At 43.2% G+C, this 21,289-nt stretch overlaps 1 protein-coding gene and 1 pseudogene across 21 annotated transcripts in view; both read left to right on the top strand.

Moving 5' to 3' along the window:
• Positions 1-21,289, top strand: part of KALRN (kalirin RhoGEF kinase) — a 637,031-nt gene that overhangs the window by 73,839 nt on the left and 541,903 nt on the right. The window lies entirely within an intron of this gene.
• The window catches only part of LOC123802183 (drebrin-like protein pseudogene), a 29,945-nt pseudogene continuing 27,448 nt past the window's right edge, over positions 18,793-21,289 (top strand).

The following is a 21,289-nucleotide window of genomic DNA, read 5'->3' as shown; positions in this document are numbered from 1 at the left end:
GAAAAAAAGAGGAAATGCAGTTCAGGTGGCCTTGATATTCTAGGCAGAAGAGTAGGCAATGTCATGGGCTGAGACTGGAGAGGTGGGCTAGTTCAAGACCTTGGATAGGTCCTCATCTGCTTCATTCAAGCCTCCAACAATGCTGTGATATAGGTGCTGTTATTTTCATTGTATAGATGAGATAACTGAGGGGACTCAGAGAGAGCCTATAATTAGAAAGTACAGGGGTGAGGTGGCAGGGAGGTCGATCACCTGTATACTCTGCCATTGAATGGCTCAGAGGGGACAGTAAATGAGTGGAGAATCATAAGGCTGCCAGTGAAATTGAGAGATCAGTCCCTCCTCCCTCCTCTTACACAAAACCCTATGCTGGGCCCTGTGGGAAACTCTTGGAGAAGAGATGACACCTGTGCACGGAATGCATTAAAGACATAAATCAAGCCATCAGCACGTACTTCCTATTAAGCACGCTGTCCTTGTGAGTATTTGGATTTTTAAGGATTTGGGTAGAGCAAGGGAAAAGGGCATTCTGGGTGAGAGAAAATGCAGTGCAAACACTCTGGTGATTCAGAGGAAAGGTGTAATCAGAGAAAGCTGGAGCTTTATCAGATAAAAATTGAATTTACTGGTTCAAGAGATGGTATTGGGCCAAACAAGATCAGTGGTAAACAAGAAGAGGTTTTTGTTTCTCATTCTCTCTCTCTTTTTTTTTTTTTTTTAATATTTATTTATGTGACAGAGAGACAGCCAGCGAGAGAGGGAACACAGCAGGGGAGTGGGAGAGGAAGAAGCAGGCCCCCAGCGGAGGAGCCCGATGTGGGACTCGATCCCGGAACGCTGGGATCACGCCCTGAGCCGAAGGCAGACGCTCAACAGACTGCGCTACCCAGGCACCCCCTTTGTTTCTCATTCTCTTTACCTCCATAACTGTACCCTCAGTAAAGGAAGAGATAGAGTGGGAAGAGACCTCTCATTTAAGAGATGAGGAAACTGAGCCCGAAGAGAGGACTTCAGTTCCTGGAGCCATGCACTTAGTTATGGCTCAGCCTCCCTATGAAGCCAGGAAACAGAAACTCCTAGTTGAGGCCTCTTTCCGTTATATTTCCCCATGGTTTCAACCCACCTTTCACAAACTCAGTGTCCCTGACATAGTCATTGTATGTGGAAGAATGGGCAGGCTGGAGAATTCATGTGTTTGAGGGATGTCTAAGCTGGATCCAGCTTCTTAAGACTCCAGACAAAATTTCTAAGAAGCCCCCCCCAGACAGGCTGCGTTTCTTTCCCCATCCTCCCTTGTTGTTATCATGAAAAATACTCTGAGTGGAGTTGGAAGTGGCACCTCCTGGCTTCCCTGGTCTATTGCAGAATTGAGTTCTAAAGAAACCAGCCCAGAGCAAAGGCGGAGGAGTGTCTTCCTTATAAACCCAGGCTAGGAGGAAGAATTGGCATGGGGCTTTTAATCTACATTCATGCCAAATGAAATCTGTTAGATGGGATAATGAGCTCCATATTTTATAGACTATTTTAAGCCTGTCTCAAAATAAAGTACAGGACTAGGGGTGGAGGAAGGACGTAAGTCTTGGAGACAAAATGCCATGGCTTACTCATCAGTGTTTTCATTTTAATGATCCCAAACCCAGTACAAGTCCCTCAGTGACACTGTAATGGAAACCACATTTTTTTTTTCCTGCTGGAAGTTTCAGGATGAACACAGCCAAATGCTTAGAGGCATAATTAAGGTTATAAACTCTCATCCCCGGTAAAACACAGACCTTTCACCCCAGGGGGCTCAGTTAGAGACAGTGTGGTTGGAAAGCAGTTCAAATTATAGAGACATTTCTTCTGCCAATCTCTAGCCCACCACAGCTTCTTTTCTGGGCCTTTCCTCCCTGTTGCTCCTCCCTCCTCTTCCCCTAAACCACTGCCTCATCCCTGGGAAGGAATAAACCAACACATAAATAAATAAGAACCCTGGTATTGACTCCTTCCCTGCCACAGGGAGAGAATCTCAGACAGATGCTGCTGTGTCTGCAGGAGGCTAGACAGGGCTGACAGAGGCAGCACATGTGTAGCAGGAAGGGCAGCCTAGGTAGACTGCCAGTCGATGTGGGGTACTGTGGGGGGGTGAGGTGCATGTGTCATCAGTAGGAATGGGAGGAGGTGGGGAATGTTCTGCACATTACAGGCTGGAAAATCCACCTCATAGGAAGGTCTTAAGGACCTAAGAGAACAAGGTGGTCCCTTCTCCTGTATTTGGACATGGTGGGTTAAGAGCTCTCTCAGTTTATATCGCTTTGCCTTGCCCAGCTTTCTGAATCTGCAGAGATCAAAGTTAAGAAACTTGGCATGGCCAACTCCATTACGTGGACTTATTTTCCCCCCTCTTAACCACATCTTGAACACCTGGAATATATAAGATAGTGGGAACCCTTAGTGCATGTATATAAACTCTCTGACCAATTGCAGTCCAATTTTATCCACATTGGGAAGGATCTAGTTAGCATAAGGAACAAGGGAAGGACTAGAATACCCCCCCCCCCCCACCGGCTGCCTTGATCCCATACTCTGCCTGTGAAGATAGTGATTCTATGATAGACTGTGATGAGACCCAGCTAGGCACTCTGTTTGGCTCCTTAGAGATCATATCACTGCTTCATTTCTCTTCTCACTAACCCCATCACCAAAGGACAAATAGTCATCCCCATAATATCACCTTCAGGAAGATGCTATTAATGAGTGCATTGTCAACTAATATCTAAGAAGTATTAAATACTTCTCTCAGCCTTACCTTCCTCATTTGAAGAATTAAGATAATATCTATCTGTGGTAATCATAACTATTCACTAGCATTTCCAGTTCTCCACCTTATGAGCACACAGTAAGATTGTACTTCCCCACACCTTTGGCCATGTGTTTCACTTCCAAATGGAAGCTTTAAAAGCCAGTATACTATTTACTTCATTTTCCACTGTTTCACCGACTATAGAAGCTATTTTGGGATAAAGTCTCTATCATCCTGGGACCCTGAATGACTGGGAGCATAGCCCTCTGTTAAACCATGTTGAACATATAGTGCCAAGAAGAAATAATCATCTTTCTGTTAAACTCCTGAGATTTTGAGGTGGTTTGTGTCCATAGTCTACCATACTTGTATTGACTGATATATACTACCTTGTAAGACTTTGTGAGGAATTACACAGAACAGAAATCTATATGCAATGCATGTCACATAGTCAGCATTCAATATATGGTGGATAAATGGTGGATACTTTATTATCACTATAAATATCATTTAGGATGCTTTTGGCTTCAGGTAACTGAACTGAAACTCAAAACAGCTTAAACAATAAATACTTCACCTGCTTCTCTCTTCCTGCTTCTTCTCCTGCTTCTCTTAACAAGAAGTTCAGAAGGTAGGCTGTTAAATCAAAAGTCTCAATATCATCAGATTCTTATTTAGTCATCTTGGGTTCGTTAGATTTCTTACATCTATAGATTGTTGCATTTCATCACTTTTGGGAAAATTCTCAGCCACTATCTTTGTTCTTTCTCTTTTCTCCTTTTAGGATATCAATTGATTGAAATTTCTTGAATTTGAATCAATTTTGAAATTGATTGAAGTTGAAATTTCTCACTGTATCTTCTATATTTCTTATTGTTACTTCTATATTTTTCATATTTTATCTACCTTGGTGCATCCTAGATAGTTTCCTCTGATTTAGCTTCCAGTTTATTAATTCTCTAACCAGCTAAGTCTAATCTGCAATTAAATTTGTTCATTGACTTCTTAATTTCAAGTATTGTATTTTTCAGTGCTAGAATCCCTATTTAATTCTTTTTCAAATCACTTTTTTTTTTCCAAGTTGTCTTTAAACTTTAAAGTTTGTCTTCGGTTTCTCTGAACATTGTAAGTATATTTGCTTTATAGTCTCTAGTTGGACAATTCCAGTATCTGGAGTCTTTGTGGGTCTTTTTCTATAGTCTGCTATTTCTGATGGTTCTTGTTCATGGTGTCTTTTCTCCTTGTGCTATCTTTGATTGTGCCCTGGTCATTATTTTTGAAAAATATTTTATAATAATAATTTGAAACCTAGAATGGTAACTTTCTCCTAAATGATCATTTTTCTTTGGCCAGACACCTAGAAATACTACCAGTCCAATTCCACCTTAATCCAATGCTTGAATGCTTGGGGATCATTGGACCCAGATTATATGTAGCTGTGTTTCAAGTTTCCATGAGAGCTGGTTTATTTCTTGGTTACCTTTACCTTAAGGGTGAAGCCCTCTCTCTGGGAGGAAGCCCACCTTAGAGTGGAATATTTTTTATCAGAGTCCCTTCCTTGAGAAAGCCCGGAATTTTGATTTTTCTCCCCTTTCCCATCCTGGCTGTCAAAAGCATAGCTAATTTTGCCACAATTTCTTACAGATTGGCTAATGTTCTGAAGACAGATGCTGCTTTGTATTTTGGACTTACCTCTTTGGATTCTTCTCTTCTAGATTTTGGCCTAGTAATTCTGTTAATGCTTTTAGGAAGATTGAAAAAAACAACAACAGCCCTGCAATTATCTTTAGTGGGAGGGTTGATCCTAATTTGTCAGCCTGCCATTACAAGAGTAGAGATCCCAGGACCCCAGTTCTTTGCATTCTTTCATTCCTTAGAGTCTCAAGATGGCTGCCACAGTGCCACATGTCACATGGAGAAATGACAACTGAAAAAGCCTGGTTTTCATGCATGTATTCACATAGGTCTTTTTTTTTTTTTTTAAGATTTTATTTATTCACTTGAGAGAGAGAGAGGGAGAGTACAGAGGGAAAGTGAGAGAGAAGCACAGACTTCCTGTTGAACAGAGAGCCTGATGTGATGCTCGATCCCTGGACCCCGAGATCGTAAACTGAACTGAAGCAGACGCTCCCAACTGAACTTCCCAGGCACCCCTCACATAGGTCTTTTTAAGAGCAAGAAAACCTATCCCAGATGTCCCTTGGGAGACTTTTTCTCATGTCTCAAAGGACATAATTTTACCACCAATTCCTAAACAAGTTACTGGAAAGGGGATATAATTTTCATGATTGGTATAACATAATTAACATTTACCCTGTGGGGCTGTGAGGGTCTCTACTTCTCCTAAGGCACATGGATGCCGATTCCTAAACAAAATCTTGGTTCTATAAGCAAGGAAAAAAGGCATAAATTGCTACTGGGCAGGCAATCAGCTGTATCAGTCACACTCTGTGCCCAGCTAGAGTTAAGGATTAAGACATGTAGACATATTTCTTGCCCTAGTTAGAGACCTACATGGTCTGAAAGAGGCAGAAAAACATAGAGCCAAACCCTAAAACTAGCCCGGTGATGGGTATTAAGGCGGGCACGTATTGCATGGAGCACTGGGTGTTATACGCAAGCAATGAATCATGGAACACTACATCAAAAACTAATGATGCACTATATGGTGATTAACATAATAATAAAATTAAAAAAAAAAGAAAAAATTATTAGAAAAAAAAAGACCCTAATGGAAAGGATTCAGAAGTACTTAGGGCATGTCCCTTGAAAACACATTTTGTAACTTAAAAAAAAAATTGAGATGGCCTGTGATCAAAATGTAAAAATTTATTTAATCAAAAATATTAAAAAATAAAATTCTATAGTAGAAAGAATGGCCTTATTAAAAATTTATCCATAATATTTAATCACACTATAAATTACTTCTATAAATGTGTATTGCATAAGAACTAATATATCTGGTAGAGTCATATGGCTCCACTGGGTGAGCTGGGTCCTTGCAAGTGTTCCTGGCAGAAGGATCATATTAAGGTTTAAGGATCCTCACAGACCTTGGGAACACAGGATCACTTCCCCAGCAGGGCTGGAAGGCTGTCCTTGCTCTAATATACATGCCCTTGTTACCTCGGAGCAGGGTTGGAGGCACAGAGGTGAGGTACGAGGGTACCAAAGACAGCCTTTCCTGAGGGCTGGCTTACTCTCTGTCTTGGAAAACCAGGTGGCCTCCTTTGGTATATAAGGCTCCAGAGGGGGGATATTTATCCCCCTGCCCCCAACTGGACCCTCCATAGTTTTCACATGAGAAGAAGAGGTCCAGTTCCTGAACCAATACCTTCTACAGGTTTAGGATCCATCTCCCCTTCCTCTCTTTTCCATATCCCATGTCTATGGCTTGACCTCATCTTAGAGGTTCCCTCATCAGCCCATCACTTGCCGCAGGTTGCTAGCTCTTGGCATTCTCTCGAAGATACCCAAAGAAGGTGTGCCAAGCAGGTTAAAGTGGGTAAAAGGCAGATGAGTACAGCTGGGTTTCGGGAGGTGGTTTCATGTGGGGTGAAAATGAGTTGAAAGTACACCTTACATGTAGCTTCAGTCTCTTTTTATCACCTCCACACTATCCTTAAACTCTATCAGTTAAAACTATTGATTTGCATGACCAGGGTCTTTAAAAACCAAAGAAGAACCTAAATCTTAATAAAGTTGGGAAGTATTGAACACAATGGTAGGCTTATTTTGCTGATCACCTTAACTTTTTAGGCAGTGTGAAGAATGAATGGTTCAGTGTGATGAAGCTTTGAGATCAAAATGGCTTGGTTTGGCTCACAACTCCACCACTCTGCTGTGTAATGTTGAGTAACTCTCTAGGTCTCAGTTTCCCCATTTATAAGATGCTGACAATATCAGTATTTATCTCATAGTGTTATTGTATGAATGAAGTGATGTCACTCATGTAAGAAGCCCAATCAATGTTAGCTATTAATTCTTAACCCTTATTGCCTAAAATCTAATTTTTAGATGAGTAGGGGATGGTAGAATGTTCAGGAGGGGATCTAAGGTCTGGAGGCCTAGGAGGGCAGGTCTCAAAGGGGTGGGGGAGACAGAATGTGCCAGGAGTGCTGAGTCCTGGGACTTCGAGGGGAGGTACCTGAGAGTTGGATGTGAGGGAGGGAACCAAAGACCAACCTCCAGTTGCCTTGAAGTTTGGCTCGAGGCCTTGGGGAAACTTCAGCCTCAGGCTGCCCTCTGTACCTTGTGCGTGTGGGCTACCTCTGAGGGGGCAGTCACCCTGCTGGCTCAGTCCACCAGCTCGAGGTGCTTCCTGCCTCGCTGGAGTTCCTTCTCCATTAAGTAGATTAAGGGCTCCGCTGACCTAGCCCAGAATAATGGACACACTAATTGGCAGTCATTAGAGGGCCTCAGCATTGATAAATCTTCAGTCCCTGGGCAGTATGGGCTGAAATCCATTCTTATCGACCACTCCGGGAGAGGAGGATCCAAGAGCCAAGGTGAATGCCTGTCTTGATGTCGAGAGGGAGGGGCTGAGGCAGCTGGCCCTCAGTAGTGCCAGAAGGGTACGGTAGGCCCCCGGCAGAAGCACTGAAAGAAGAAGAAGGCAGAGGAAGGGCTTTGCTTTTTAAATAGGAAAGGTGGTAGTAGTCAGCACTTGTCGAGCCCCTCAAACAGAGGCTGTGAGGGATGAGGCCTGAGTGGCAGCCTGGGCGAGAGATTATGTTAGAGGCAAAGGAACGTAGCTTCATGTACACTGTGGCCACTGCGGCCACTGGACCTGTCCTGGCCATTTCAAGAGAGCCATGCAGCCTGTCGGTCCTGTTTATATGATGGCTTTGAATGGGTGGAAGGGAAAAATGGGTTTTGGAGAGACCACGTTCTCTCTCCTAGATGTTCATCTCCAGCCAACCCCAAGCCCGTGGCATGGCGTCTGAGCCCTCAGGAGAGGAGCGCTGTGCAGAAGTTGAAGGAACTGTTCTCATGAGGACTCTGTGTGACATATGGGTACAGAGGATGCCACCTTGCAAACACTGGGTGGGGAAGAAGGGGTTCGCTTCCATCAGGGCTGATCCCCGGGGCAGTGGGGACTCTGGGGAACTCAGGCGGCCTGGCACTTGGAGTGCTGAGGGTCTGAGAGCTCTGGAGCAGCACTCTGGGTCAGATGCTGGTACCCGCAGAAAGGGCACCTTGCGCATCTTCCAGCAGCAGTGGGCAGCCAGAGCAGAAGGACGTGGCAGGTGTGGCCAGCAGAGTGCTTGATGAGCAAAGGGAGCTGTGAGCAGGGCTCCTGGACATCATGGGATCAGACTTTCGAGGGGCTGAGATACCACATGAGAAAGGAAATCAGGCCAGTAACAGGGTTGCCTCTGCTAAGGGGGACTTCTTGTGTGGTGAGGACTAGAAAACTCAAGTTACAGAGGAAACATCTTGGCTTTGAGGTGCTCCTGAAATTGGCAAATATTTATTGAATACCTATTCTACAAAGGTACTGTTATGATAGTGAACAAGACAGGGAGTCTTTGTCCTCATGGAAATTACAGTGAAGGGAAAGGATTATGTAGTTGGAATGTGCCGTGGAGCGGAGAAGAGAATTCCAGCGGTAGACTTGGCCTTGAAAGGCCTTGAAAGATGAGGACAAGCTGCACTTGTGGAGATGGAGGGGAGCCATGGAAGGAAGGTACAGAGTGGGAGGGTTTAGTGGTCTTTATGTGGAGGTTGTATGTGTATGCTCATTGCGAGCCTGTGTGCTGGCGATTTGGGACAATAAGAGAGAAAGCTGGAAAGGCTGGCTGAGTGGGCTTTATGTTCCACACTAGAGTTCTAGGATTTTATTTAGTAGTTTATGGGCAGCTATTGGGAGATTTTGAGCAAGGAAAGTAACTTGATCAATCCTTTCCTGTCTCTGGCTGAGGTCAGTTAGTAGCATTGGTGTTGGGCAGGGCTTCAGGCCATGATTGTTTCAATATGTTCTCTTCCTGGCTTTCTCACGGGAGCAGTCATAATTTTATTTTTACCCACATCTCTGTTTTGGGTGTGCGTCAGATTAGCAGCTCTGTGCCTCCAGTTGGAAGAGAGCTTCTGTTCAAAGTGCTGTGTGGGTGGAGTCCTTCCGCCACTGTCCAAGGCCTGCTGCCCCTCCTGGGTGTTGACCTTGGCTGTAGAGGGTGTGTCCCTTGATTTAATGGTGTTTGCTTCCCCTACTTTTTCAGCTCCTTCCCCATGCTTCTGAATGACCCAGGGCTCCTGCAGGGAGGTTGAGCAAGGGGCAGCTTGTTGTTTGGTTGTTAGCTAGGGGCAGCAATGAATAAATGAATGGTCAGTTATCTCTGGAATGTAGCCTTTGCTTTAGCCAGATTTACTTCCATTTTATCAAAAATACAAGCAGCTTCATAAATTTAAATTGGTTTCCAGAAACAGACCCTGATTCCAGGAATATTTCTCGGTGTGGAAGACAGGATTGTCAACAAAGATGGGGATGCATTTTTAAAGATAAGATCTATTTGCCAGGACATGGTCTACGGAGAAACAAATTTGGTGGCTTAAAACTCTTCCGTCTCCAAATGAAGGGTATGATGCAGATTTAACTTTCAGTGACTGTGATGTTTTTAAAATATCCTTACGGTGCTGTTAGTTTAGTTGGCCTGGACACTGTATTCATGAGGGGAAGGCTGTGGCTCGGCTCTCATCCCTGTTGGACAGATAGCTTCTCTCTGGCCGTGGTTGGAGACTACATCTTCCATTCCAGCTGGTAGCCTCTCTGTAGCTTTTTGATTAGTCATGCAAGGGCCAGCAAAAATAGTATAGACAGACAGCAAAGATCTAGTCTTTCTACTGGAAAAAGAATTCAGAAAAAATGGCCTGTTGATAATGGTTGTGTTGTAGTTTAGTTTTTGGACTTTGATTATGTAGTTCCTCTGTGCCAGGAACTGTCCTAGGTGCTTATCTCAAACTTCACGATACTACTGTCCCTATTTTACAGATGAGAAAACTGAGACTTAAGGAAGTTATGTGACTTGCCCACATCATTGAGCTTGTATAATGGATTCTAACCTAGGTTTTCTTATTCTAAACCTCATGTTCTTTCCTCTCCTCCATCTGGTCACTGGGATGAGAATACCTATACCCTAGATGCCTGGAGGAAGAATCAGATATTGGACCGTTCAGTGACATCTTGGGGTCTCCTCTGGCTGTGAAACTATATTTGGCTATGACCATAGGCCTCTTCTTGCTTTGAAGCAGAGTTACCTCTATCCCATTTGATGTCCAAGTTAACATCTGCTCATTGCCAACTGGACCTCTGGAGACCTTTCTCTATCTTCCAGCCCCCAGCCCCCTGTGGAACTGGGGAGGTGACAGATGGAAGATCAAGTGGCAGATGGAAGATCAGATTTCAGACATTGCAGGCTTCATTCTGACCTGCAACAGCTCAGGGGGAGCGGGGGTACTGGCCAGTGTGTGGACAAGTTGAGGTGCTGCCTTGAGCTGGGAGTCTATACTGGGAATTTCTTTTATGAAAGAGGAAAACAGGGTTGTTTTTTTTTTTTCCTTGAGCATGTGGTAGGGAAAGAATCAGGCAAATTATTTGATTATTTAAATAACTAAAACATTTATTAAGCATCATCTCTGGGCAAGGCAGAATTGGTGTGATTTGAAAGGTACTGGGAAAGTGCTGTCTGCCCAAAAACCTCTCTTACCTTGGCAGTGCCTTGGCACCCAGAATAGTTCATTCATTCTTTTGGGCTAATAAACCTCAGCTAATCCTTTAATGAGTGTGAAAATAATGCACCCTGATGTTAATTTAAGATTCCTTGGCTCCGGAAGAAGTAGAGGAACAGAGGCTGTGTGTGTGGGGGTGTGGGTGTGGAGTGGGGTGGGTGGTGTCTAGAGTGAATGGATGACTCAGATGTGGTGGGAGTGTTCTGGGACGGCTTCCTGGAGGAGAGAAACATTTAACATGGTGTGGTGGTAGAGGATTGTTCCTTCAGGAGCTATGGATTGGGGCATTCACCAAGTTACTGAACAGCAGTTTTTAGTTTCTCAGATAATGGAATTAGCTCTGTAGTACAAGGTACAAAGCTGTTATTAACTTAGAAGCTTTTATAATTGCTTTTTGGAAGACCTTTCTGCTTTGGCATAGTAAATCTTCACAGTGCCAGAGATTTAAAATTTTTAGAAATGACATTTAATTAATGTAAAAGGTAAAATCTCTTTGGATTTCAAGCTGCCTTGGGAACCTTCCCACCTCCTCTCAGGTGTCATCCAGGAAGCCTCCCTGAGGGTGACGTGGAAGGACGCAGAGAAGAGTGCCTTCCCTGAGAGTGACTGCTGCACTTTCTGGACCCAAGCAACATTCCATGGGGATGTGAGAGACACGTCCATCTGTGCCAGGAGCCAGATTTCAGGGAGGCTGAGTGGTGAGCTCTCAGCTGGGGTCAGGACAGAGGGACCACAGATGGCAGACAGGTCTGGCTGCCACTTGATGGGGGCTGCTCTTGGGGCCAGGGGGGTGGGAGTGGCAGAGACTGCTCCCTGTGAAGGACACAGGGGAAGTTCTTCTTCAAATCTAGGGAAGTTTTAGCAACTGAGTGGGGGATTATGCCATCTCTGCAGGGGAGTTTTCCGAGGAGACCGTGAAGATGTAAACATGAACAGTTTAAAGGTGCAACACACACACACACACACACACACACACACACACACACACACAGAAACTCTCTGCCCCGACACAGGTTCTGGATATTACTAAGAGTTCTGTACAACTCTATATAGGAGTAATAGAAACACTCAGGCCACATGTAAACAAGTTAGGCAGTGAGGCCTATGAAACTCTAATAAAAGTAAACAAATTTCATTTCTCTTATTTTTTTTTTAAAAGATTTTATTTATTTATTCGACAGAGAAAGACAGCCAGCGAGAGAGGGAACACAAGCAGGGGGAGTGGGAGAGGAAGAAGCAGGCTCATAGCGGAAGAGCCTGATGTGGGACTCGATCCCGTAATGCCGGGATCACGCCCTGAGCCGAAGGCAGACGATTAACCGCTGTGCCACCCAGGCGCCCCTCATTTCTCTTATTTTTATAACTATGTCTTACTTGAGCATATATTATATACCAGGTTTGTCCTAAATACCAGAAAGGTATCTTCTCATTTGTCAAAACACCACTGGGAAGCTTACTTCCACGTTGTACGAGCGGGAAATGCAGAGGTGGTGACATTGGAATTGGAACTCCGAGCTCCTTACTGTGATTCCTGTCTCCTTTTTTACCATACCACAGTGTCCAGCACTCTTCCTCGCCTTGTTCTATAGAGAGTTTCTTGGGATTTTGTGTCTGAGAGAGGTATCTAAGAAGGATGAGCTTTGAGGATGTTGAGGGGGTGGAGAACAAGGTGACAGGGAGCAGGGAATGGAGACTGACCATCAGGGCCCTGGGGGGGGGAGGTGTCAAGGGCAGTGCAGGCATGGCTCAGGTCCCTGCTCAGAGGGAGCTGGAAAGGCAAAACTTCCCCTTTGGGGAAGAACGAGGCTATTCTCCATGTCTTCATATCTGTGAGGGGACTGATGTTACAAAGACTCACTGATGAACGGGCAGAAGTTTTCAGACCCAAGAAGATATTAAAATAAATATTTAATTGGAACAAATTATGCTGTGAATCATTAAGACAAACATAAATCTCATGAATAAGGTTTCTCTTATTTCTCTGAATCTCAATGAAATATTTATTGAGGAAAATGAAGTCAGCTCACTGCTTTGCATGACTAAATGTAATTGCTGACTTCCAAGAGCAGCTTCCTCAGGATCCAGCAGGATCATGAGGATGGGTAAGGAGGCAGGAAGACTTAGAGGCTGACCCAACATGAGTAGGAACCAGACCTGGAAAGACTGAAGCAAAGTCTAGCATTGTGTCTGGGATAGAAAAGGGAGTTTAATTTTTGGTCTTTTAATGTTGATTTTGAAGGTCCTGGGGTACTCTCTAATTTGGGGATTGGGGAGGTTGGGCTTTAGGGTAAATGCCTTTAATTTCCAGTTGTTAAAACCTGAAACATTCTATGAATATGTCTAGAACTTAGAGCTCTCTGATTTGGGTTAATACCCTTGTAGGTAACACACAGACATCCTGATGCCATTCCTGGTCTGCTGGCTGCGTGTGCTCTGCCAATGCTAATCGTATGTTCATTGGTGGTAGAGGTGGTAGGACTCATAGATACCTATGGGGATGGCAGAGCATCATCACCTCACCTGATCTCACCTAGGCTAGTAAAGGATATTGGTCCATCTCTCCGCAGAGGTCAGCTCCAACCACTGACTTCCTTAGCTGTGGCATCCCCTAAGGGTGATCAGAGCAGAGCTGGCTATTCTAGGAGATGAATTTCTAGAGACTGAGCCAAAAGGTAGCAAGTATGGGTCTGTGGGGCAATGAGGATACCCTGGGTCTCTGGCCTCTGTGGACAGGCTTTGGCTACAGCTGTACCCCTGACAGGGTGGGTGGCCCTGACTCCTGGGTTCATGATCTTTTGGCAGGCAGATCCTGTGTGGGTCACATGATGGATGTTTCCATGGGTGGTCTTGCTGTCCAAAGTCAGGCTTGCTGCTCCAATTCGTTCTGGTTTTCTTCTTGGAATGCACAGGTGGCTTATGTCAGTCTTCCTGGATGAAAGATGACTTTATTCCTTCCTCACAAACACAGTGCTCTAGTCTGGGAGAAAGCTTAGCCAGCATGTTGGGGGGAATGTCGGTAACTAGAGCTGACTATATTGTTTTCCTTGGCCTTGGGCTTCCCATTTTCTAAATCTGGGGTATGATTAACAGGACTGGCATGGAAGGGGAACCCCCCACTGCTAGCAGAATTACTGAATTCAACTAAGTATGTATTGAAAATGAGCCATGTCCCAGCACTGGGGTGGATGCTCTAGAAGATACAGAAATGTTAACAGAGAGATTCTTGTCTTTGAAGAAACTTACCAGCTAGATGGGGAAATGAAACATATATATATTTATAAATATATATATATATATATTTTATATATATATAAATATATATATATATATAAATGTATATATATGTATATGTCACATAATTAGATAAGTGTTCATTCAGTGTTTATTTACCCAGCATTTTTTCTTAGTAGACCATGAAGAAATCAGAAATGCTTTTACCCTCAAGCTGCTTAAAAAGACATGTTCATAATTATATTGTAAAGTAAAGAATAACAGGAATTCCAGGAAAATGCTCTTTGTGAAAGACTGTATTTAATGTTGGATATAAACATTACTTCTATTAGTAGATCAGGGGATGGAGCCACCAGACAGAGATTTTGACTGTTTAGATTGTTCTATCCCCAGAAGCTAGCACAGTGCCTGGTACATATAATGCTTAAATAAATAAATGTTGAATGAATGAATGAATTTTGCTAGCCTAGAGTGATCAGAGGAAGCCTTATGGAAGAAGTCCAGCTTGAGTGAGATATTTAAAACATGATAGAATTTGGGTAGTACTGGGGAGGACACCTCAGGTTTTTCAGGGGAAATCCCCGCCACCTCCATAGCACTCTGATATTGATTTCTCTTTCATGTTTATAAAATATTGTACAAGTCACTCATGAGCACTCAGCCATTTCTTACCTTCTTTATCAGACCATTAGGGAAAGGTTGATTCTGGGGCCCATGAACCTGATTGTATGATAAAGTACAAGAAGTAGTGATTTATTTTTACTTGCAGCATTTCTATAGTTTGGAGATGCCTTTGAAGCCCTGTTGAATGAGACTGTGGATTGAAATTCTCCAAAAGGCCATTAATTATTGAATTTGCTTTGTTGTAAAACAAAGGAGATGCTTATAGGTGTCAGCTGTTAAAGATGTAGAACGAGTTAGTATCACTATAAGTGCTCCTAATCACAGGCAGACCTGCTTGCAGATACTCAGGGAAGAAGACAGGACCCCGTCAGCACACTGCTGCAGGGAAGGTGGGCAAGTAGTGGCTTCAGATGTCACAGAGCATCCTTTTCTCTTTGGTCTCCCAGGTGCTTTCTGTGGGGCAATCAGAGATTTTAGCTATAACTCTAATACTAAGTCCCCGTGAGAGAATTATGGACTGTTAACCTTGCCAAATGGGGAGGTGAGTGGTGCCAGGGACTTTGGCTGCAGTGGTTGTAATGGAAGTTCTGCAGGTGGTGGTGCTAAGGAGAAGGAGAAAAAATTCCTGGTGTCATGGGGGTGATTTACCTTCTGGGAAGTGGGACTAGATGTCCCAGTGTGCCCTGTGTTGCTGAAGGAGGCTTGCCACCACTCTGCTGCTGCTATTGTGTCCTTGAGCAGGTTCTGAGGGCTGAATCTGCCATCCTGTCTCCTGTCTGGGAATGCATGAGGCCAGACTGTAGGATCCTTCGCAGTGGGCCTCTCTATAATGATATGCATGGAAACTTGACTTCTGAGTACACATGGTAAAGCTAGGGAAAGGGTCTGTATTTAGCACTGTAGGGACAAGGAGGGCATTTGGTGGCATTTAATCTGCTGAGCCTGCAGGGGAGGCACAACCCTATTTCAGATGCCGAAAGTATAAGGAGGAGATATGGTCTTTGCACTACCACCAACAGAAACAGCCTCTTCACAATGTATAAAAAGCTTTCATATGTGTTACCTCAATTGAAATCCACAATAGCCTTCCGAGATAGGTAGGGCAATGATTATCATCACCTTTTTCCAGATGAGGAAACTGAAGCTCAAACTGGTTAAGAGATTTTGCCTAAGGTTGCCCAGCTAGTAAGAAAAAGCCAAGCCTTGAATTTAGGGCCTCTTGCTTTGTTCTGTTATTTCATGTTGTCAGTTCCTATCATCAGAATAGACAAATATGCATGGCATGACTCAAAGATGCTAATATTGTGAAGAGGGAGGCAAAAGGTCAGAGCCAATGTAGTGAGTAAGCAAGAGTTCCAGGAGCAGGTGACGTTGAGCTGTCACACAAAGGAGAAGAAGCCATGAATGTGGTAGGCAGAGGGTTGCATGCTGTGTTCCTGGCAATGCTGGCAGACACCAGTATTCAAGCCTCCTCTTCTTTATTCCTGGGCGTGCAAGGGAGGCTGGGGGAGTCAAGGGCACTGAAGGTCTGAATAAGTGAAATCTGAGGAAACACAAACATCTCTTTTTAGCTTACAACACAATCCCCTTTTCCTAGAAATGCTTTCAACATAGTGCTCACAAACAGCAAAATGCCTTGGAATGGATTCCTTCCACTCCTTGTCTTCAGAAAAGATGTCAAGAATTTGGATGACCTGCAATTAGGCCATCAGCTCCTCTAGTTGATTAGGACCAGGCTGTGCTACTTGAAGCCATGGTGGCTCCATGAGTTGGTGGCCCCATCTTGGTTTGGGCCCTGTCTATGTAAGGTAGGTGTGGAGAAAAAGGAGATAACCCACCAGCTTGGACCCAAGAAACCCAGTATCTCATCTACCAATACTCCCTATTGACTCTAGGATACCCTTTAGTGACATCTCTTCCACCTTCATGGCTTACCTTGATGTTCACTATAGAAAGCTTGAATAAAAGAGATCCTTTTAGATCCTGAGTTAAGAGAGACTTCCTTACTTTTGCCAGACCTCCAATGAATGATTCTCTTCTCTTTTTTTTAACAAATCATAAGCGATAATTTCTGCACTTGAGAAGACAGACATCAGAAGGATTTTTCAGTAAGCGCCCTTTTTTTTAATTGAAAATTACGTTTAAAAATAATCCAGTATTATCCAAACTGTTTTCCCAATCACTGTTTGTAAAGTTTCTCTCGCCCGACCATTGGACTGTTTCAAATGTGTGAGCAAATGTTTGAGAGCCCTTCCTGCCTCCTACCACTGCTCCGTCTTAGGAGAGGTAGACAATGGAAGTCTGTCTGTGGTCTCAGGACATCACCCAGCCTACTCCTTTCCTTTGTGGTAATTTACCTCTCTGCTTGAAATTCAATGGTGGACAGCAATGACATCTAGTCACAACTTTCCCTGTTACTTTGAGGGCACAAATCCAGATTCTCCTGAGAGATAACACAAAGTTAAATACTTGCAAGAATTTCTCATGATGTAACAGAATATAAAGGCTATTCCCTTGCTGTAACTTAGGTAAAGTTTCTCATGGAAATGGAATGGCCCAAGCCCTGTTGTACCATGCTCTCCAAGTGACAGTTTCATCAAGTCCATATGTTCAGAGATGAAGGGAGTGTTGTCACATGGCAAATGGCCAAGAAAGCCCCTGACCCACTTCCACGGAATTGTCCAAGAGTACCTGGCACATTCCACCCCTCAATTATTCCCATCGATTGTGAACAGATGGGCACAATACTCTTTAAGTCATAGTAAAGTGACTTGTATTTGGCCATTATCCAAGCAAAATGAAAGAAGGTGCTGTTGTCTGTCTGGCTCAGCTACAATATAGGATTCACAAAATAACGACCTCTGTTTCGATAATGACAAAGTCCAAGGCTGCCAGGATGGGTGCTTTTATGGCGGCAGCTCAGAGACCATCATTCACAAATTTCAAATTGGTTACAGGTTTGTGGGTTAGACTTGCCTTGTTGTTGGCTTCCTTTAATTTCAGACTGCACAGGCTCCTCACATTGTATCAACTTGTTAAATATCTGGTAAGATTTTTATTTTTCGGGTTGATCCAGGTTAGGATTATCTGCCAATTTAGGAAGGTCTCAATTTACTCTAAACAGATGGTTCTGAGAATAATATACATGGACCCTAAAGTGTACCTGACACAATTATTCTGGGTAATTTTTCTAATCCTCTTCCTCTTAGTGAGGTTTTTAGGTCCCACACTCCAATATTCATTGTAGTAACTATACTAACTTGCCATTCTGTGTTACGTCCTTCCCAATCTGACTCCATACTTTCCTCTTCCAGAAAGTCTGCTTTGCTTGACTCTATTCCCTGTGACCACAAGTTCTAAACTAGTAGAATATTAGTTATGGTTGAGGTCTTAGAATCTTCTTTGAATCTAACTTCCACTTGAGGCAGAAATTGCCTCTGGACGATCTCTGACTGGTGATGATCCCTATCTTCCATGACAAGGTGCTCATGACTCCACAAGACAACTCATTTTATTACTGGACAGATCTAATTGTTAGTAAATGATTTTATGTAATGGAAACCTGACTTTGTCTAATTTAGGCATGTTGATCTTAGGTCAGCTCTCTTGAGCAATACAGAGCTATATAATTTCATTTGTGCTTGAAGTCATTCAGGTAATTGAGGACAGCAGTTTTTATTACCACACAGTCTGTTTGGCAATGCTTTAGACTTTTCGATTGATTCTTGTGTCCTTAATTTTGTTTTCTTTCTCTTGTGCTTCATTTTTATTACTCTTATCCCACAGTTTTATAGTCATAACCTGTTTTTTTGTGTCCCTTAAGAATTTATACCTTTGGGTGAGGATGTGGAGAAAGAGGAACCCTCCTCATGCACTGTTGGTGGGAATGCAAACTGGTGCAGGCACTCCGGAAAACAGTATGGAGTTTCTACAAAAAAGTTAAAAATAGCACTATCCCATGATCCAGCAATTGCACTACTAAGTATTTACCCAAAGAATAAAAAAATACAGATTCAAAGGGGTGCATGCACACTGATGTTTACAGCAGCAGTATCAGCAATAGCCAAACTATGGAAACAGTCCAAGTGTTCATCAACTGATGAATGGATTAAGAAAATGTGGTATACACACACACACACACACACACACACACACACACACACACACACACACACAATGAACTATTAGCCATCAAAAAGAATGAAAATCTTGCCATTTGCAATGACATGGTTGGGGCTAGAAAGTATTATGCTAAGTGAAATAAGTCAGAGAAAGACAAATACCGTATGATCTCACTTATGTGGAATTTGAGAAACAAAACAAACAAGCAAAGGGAAAAGGGGGGGGGACAAATCAAGAAATGGTCTCTTCACTATAGAGAACAAACTGATGGTTACCGGGGGGAGGTGGGTAGGGGGCTGGGTGAAATAGGTGATGGGGATTAAGGCGCGCACTTGCTGTGATGAGTACCAAGTGATGTATATAAGTGTTGAATCACTATACTGTACACCTGAAACTAATATTGCACTGCGTATTAACTGGAATTTAAATAAAAACTTAAAGAATTTATGCCTTTGATGTATACGATGTTTTAAATTGCTCAATTATTTCCTCCATTCATGTATTACCTCCATTAGTATTTAGTAAAAGTCTTTCTCTGTGTGTGCAGGTCTATGGTAAGTGCTAGGAAGACAGCAATGAGTAAGGCCAACTCCCTGCCCTCAAGAAGCACTTACTGATGTGTCTCACTCTGACATTTCTCAAGTTGTTCATTTTACCTGTAGTCAAACTTATCAGTGGGATAAGATCAGTTCATGAACAGAGAAAACCAGAAGACTGGAATGTTGAGAAATACATGCTTTCAATTAATGTTATATTTGTTTAACTGATGGCTACTCCTTAACCTTCTTTCTACTAGTTACTTTTTTTTTTTTTTAAAGATTTTATTTATTTATTTGACAGAGAGAGAGAGACAGCCAGGGAGAGAGCGAACACAAGCAGGGGGAGTGGGAGAGGAAGAAGCAGGCTCTCAGTGGAGGAGCCTGACGTGGGGCTCGATCCCAGAGCTCTGGGATCACGCCCTGAGCCAAAGGCAGACGCTTAATGACTGCACCACCCAGGTGCCCCGCTCTACTAGTTACTTTTTGTATCTTAAAAGATGTTTGTCTCTGAAAAAGATGTGTTTCCTACAAAGGTTATTTAGTTATCAAACATTAATGAGGACAGAAGCTTCCAGTCTCACCCAATCCTGTTTTACCCATTTAATAGTGGTAGTTTTACTTTTGGTCCAGCTAGAAGAAAGGTATTCCTTATGACTTGATAGTATAAGGAAAACCAAATGAAAATTTAAACCAAGTGACAAAAGAAGTCAGTGGTCCCTCAGGATGGAATAAGAATTTAGATTCCTGAGAAATCTTGATTTCAGCCCCCAAAAGATACCTGGAGACAAAGTAAGCTTGACAGAGGGGAGCATTGTGATCTAAGAACTATGTCTTCATGTGGGTGGCTCTGGTATTGTGACGCTACTCAGATGCTGTCTCTGCCTTTTTCAGCTGGTCCCAAAAAGTTCTGGGTCTAGAGTCACCTCATGGGTCTGACTCTCCTATGCCTGTTCCTTGTCCCACCCCCCACTCCCCATGCTAGCTGCCTGTCAGCACGGTTACTGCACAGGGACAGAATCAGCTTTTCAATCCAGAAAAGGCACGGAGTTGTTCTCAGTCACTTGTTCTTGACATCTAGAGAGCCAGTCCAGAAACTATGAATTGAGAAATTGAGGGCTGTGGAATGCCGATGAGCTAAATTGTGCATAGCCTCATCTGTCTGCTTATGTGAGAGTGTTTCTAAGCAAGTCCCTAAAATTCTCAGTCACTGTGCTCAGACAGCTTTTGTTTTAATGAGAGAGTCAGGCCATACTCAGGAGCAGTAGCTGAATCATGTCCCAGCAGCATAGTGGTGTGGAAAGCCACTTAGGTAGGCTTGTCCTGTTTACAGACTCTAAAGGTCCCTTCTTAGTCTTGTCCTTGCTCTACTAGAGGGCAAAGCACTCTCTACCAGTGCTCCACTGTTCTGCCTTAAGTCTTACCTGCTTTAAGGAGCAGTTTGAGACTCACCCAGTTTTTGCCTGCACGTGCCAGTCCGCAGTGACTCCTTCTTATATTTAGTCATCACCATAGGTATGTTTTTTAAGTTTGGTGTATTTTGTAAGGTTGGAGAATATGTCTTGTCTTGGGCACTGCACTTGGTGGTAAAGTGTGGACTGGATAGCATGTTCCTCTTCAGTCACTTGGGCAATGGCATCAAGAGGAAGTAGCTGGAGAGAAGGAAGGTGGTGGTAGGTAGAGGTCAGGGAAGGAAGGGATAAGGTAGAGCTTGACCTAATCCCAAGAGAAAAGTAGACAATATTATCATCACCTTCAGTCACCCATTTACTCTTATTACTATGGCCCTATATGCAGGACTATTTCCCTCTTCCATTTTCATTCCCTTAAGGCTTGCTTTCCCCAAAAGCAGGGACCAAGCCATGACTGATGTTTGTTTTAACCTCATTTTATCTATGAAAGAGGTTGGCTGGAAGTGAGAGAAGAAGGCAGGTGACAACATTCCATGTGATTTACCCCAGGGCCCTGCCCCCTTAAAGAAAGGCTTGTTTTGTTTTGTTTTGTTTTTTGTTTTGTGTTTTGTTTTGTGACTTCCAGAATGTCTAGCTCAGTAACCTAAAATATGTGCTTTATAAGTATGTTGATTGTTTGAGTAACATTTGCCAAGCTACATAAAAACAAATGAAATGAGTAATAACTCATTTATTTATGGGGCAACCTTCACCATTCAGAAGACAGAAATAGCCTTATAGCAATAAAGAAGCCCATGCACATTGAAACCAGAACTTATTGACTTATGATGGTGTGTAAATTAAAGTTCCTCATT

Source organism: Ursus americanus, chromosome 4 (genome assembly GCF_024610735.1).
Source record: "Ursus americanus isolate L20-20 chromosome 4, mUrsAme1.1.p, whole genome shotgun sequence".
Lineage (NCBI taxonomy): Eukaryota > Metazoa > Chordata > Mammalia > Carnivora > Ursidae > Ursus > Ursus americanus.
This window is presented reverse-complemented; position numbering and strand designations above follow the sequence as displayed.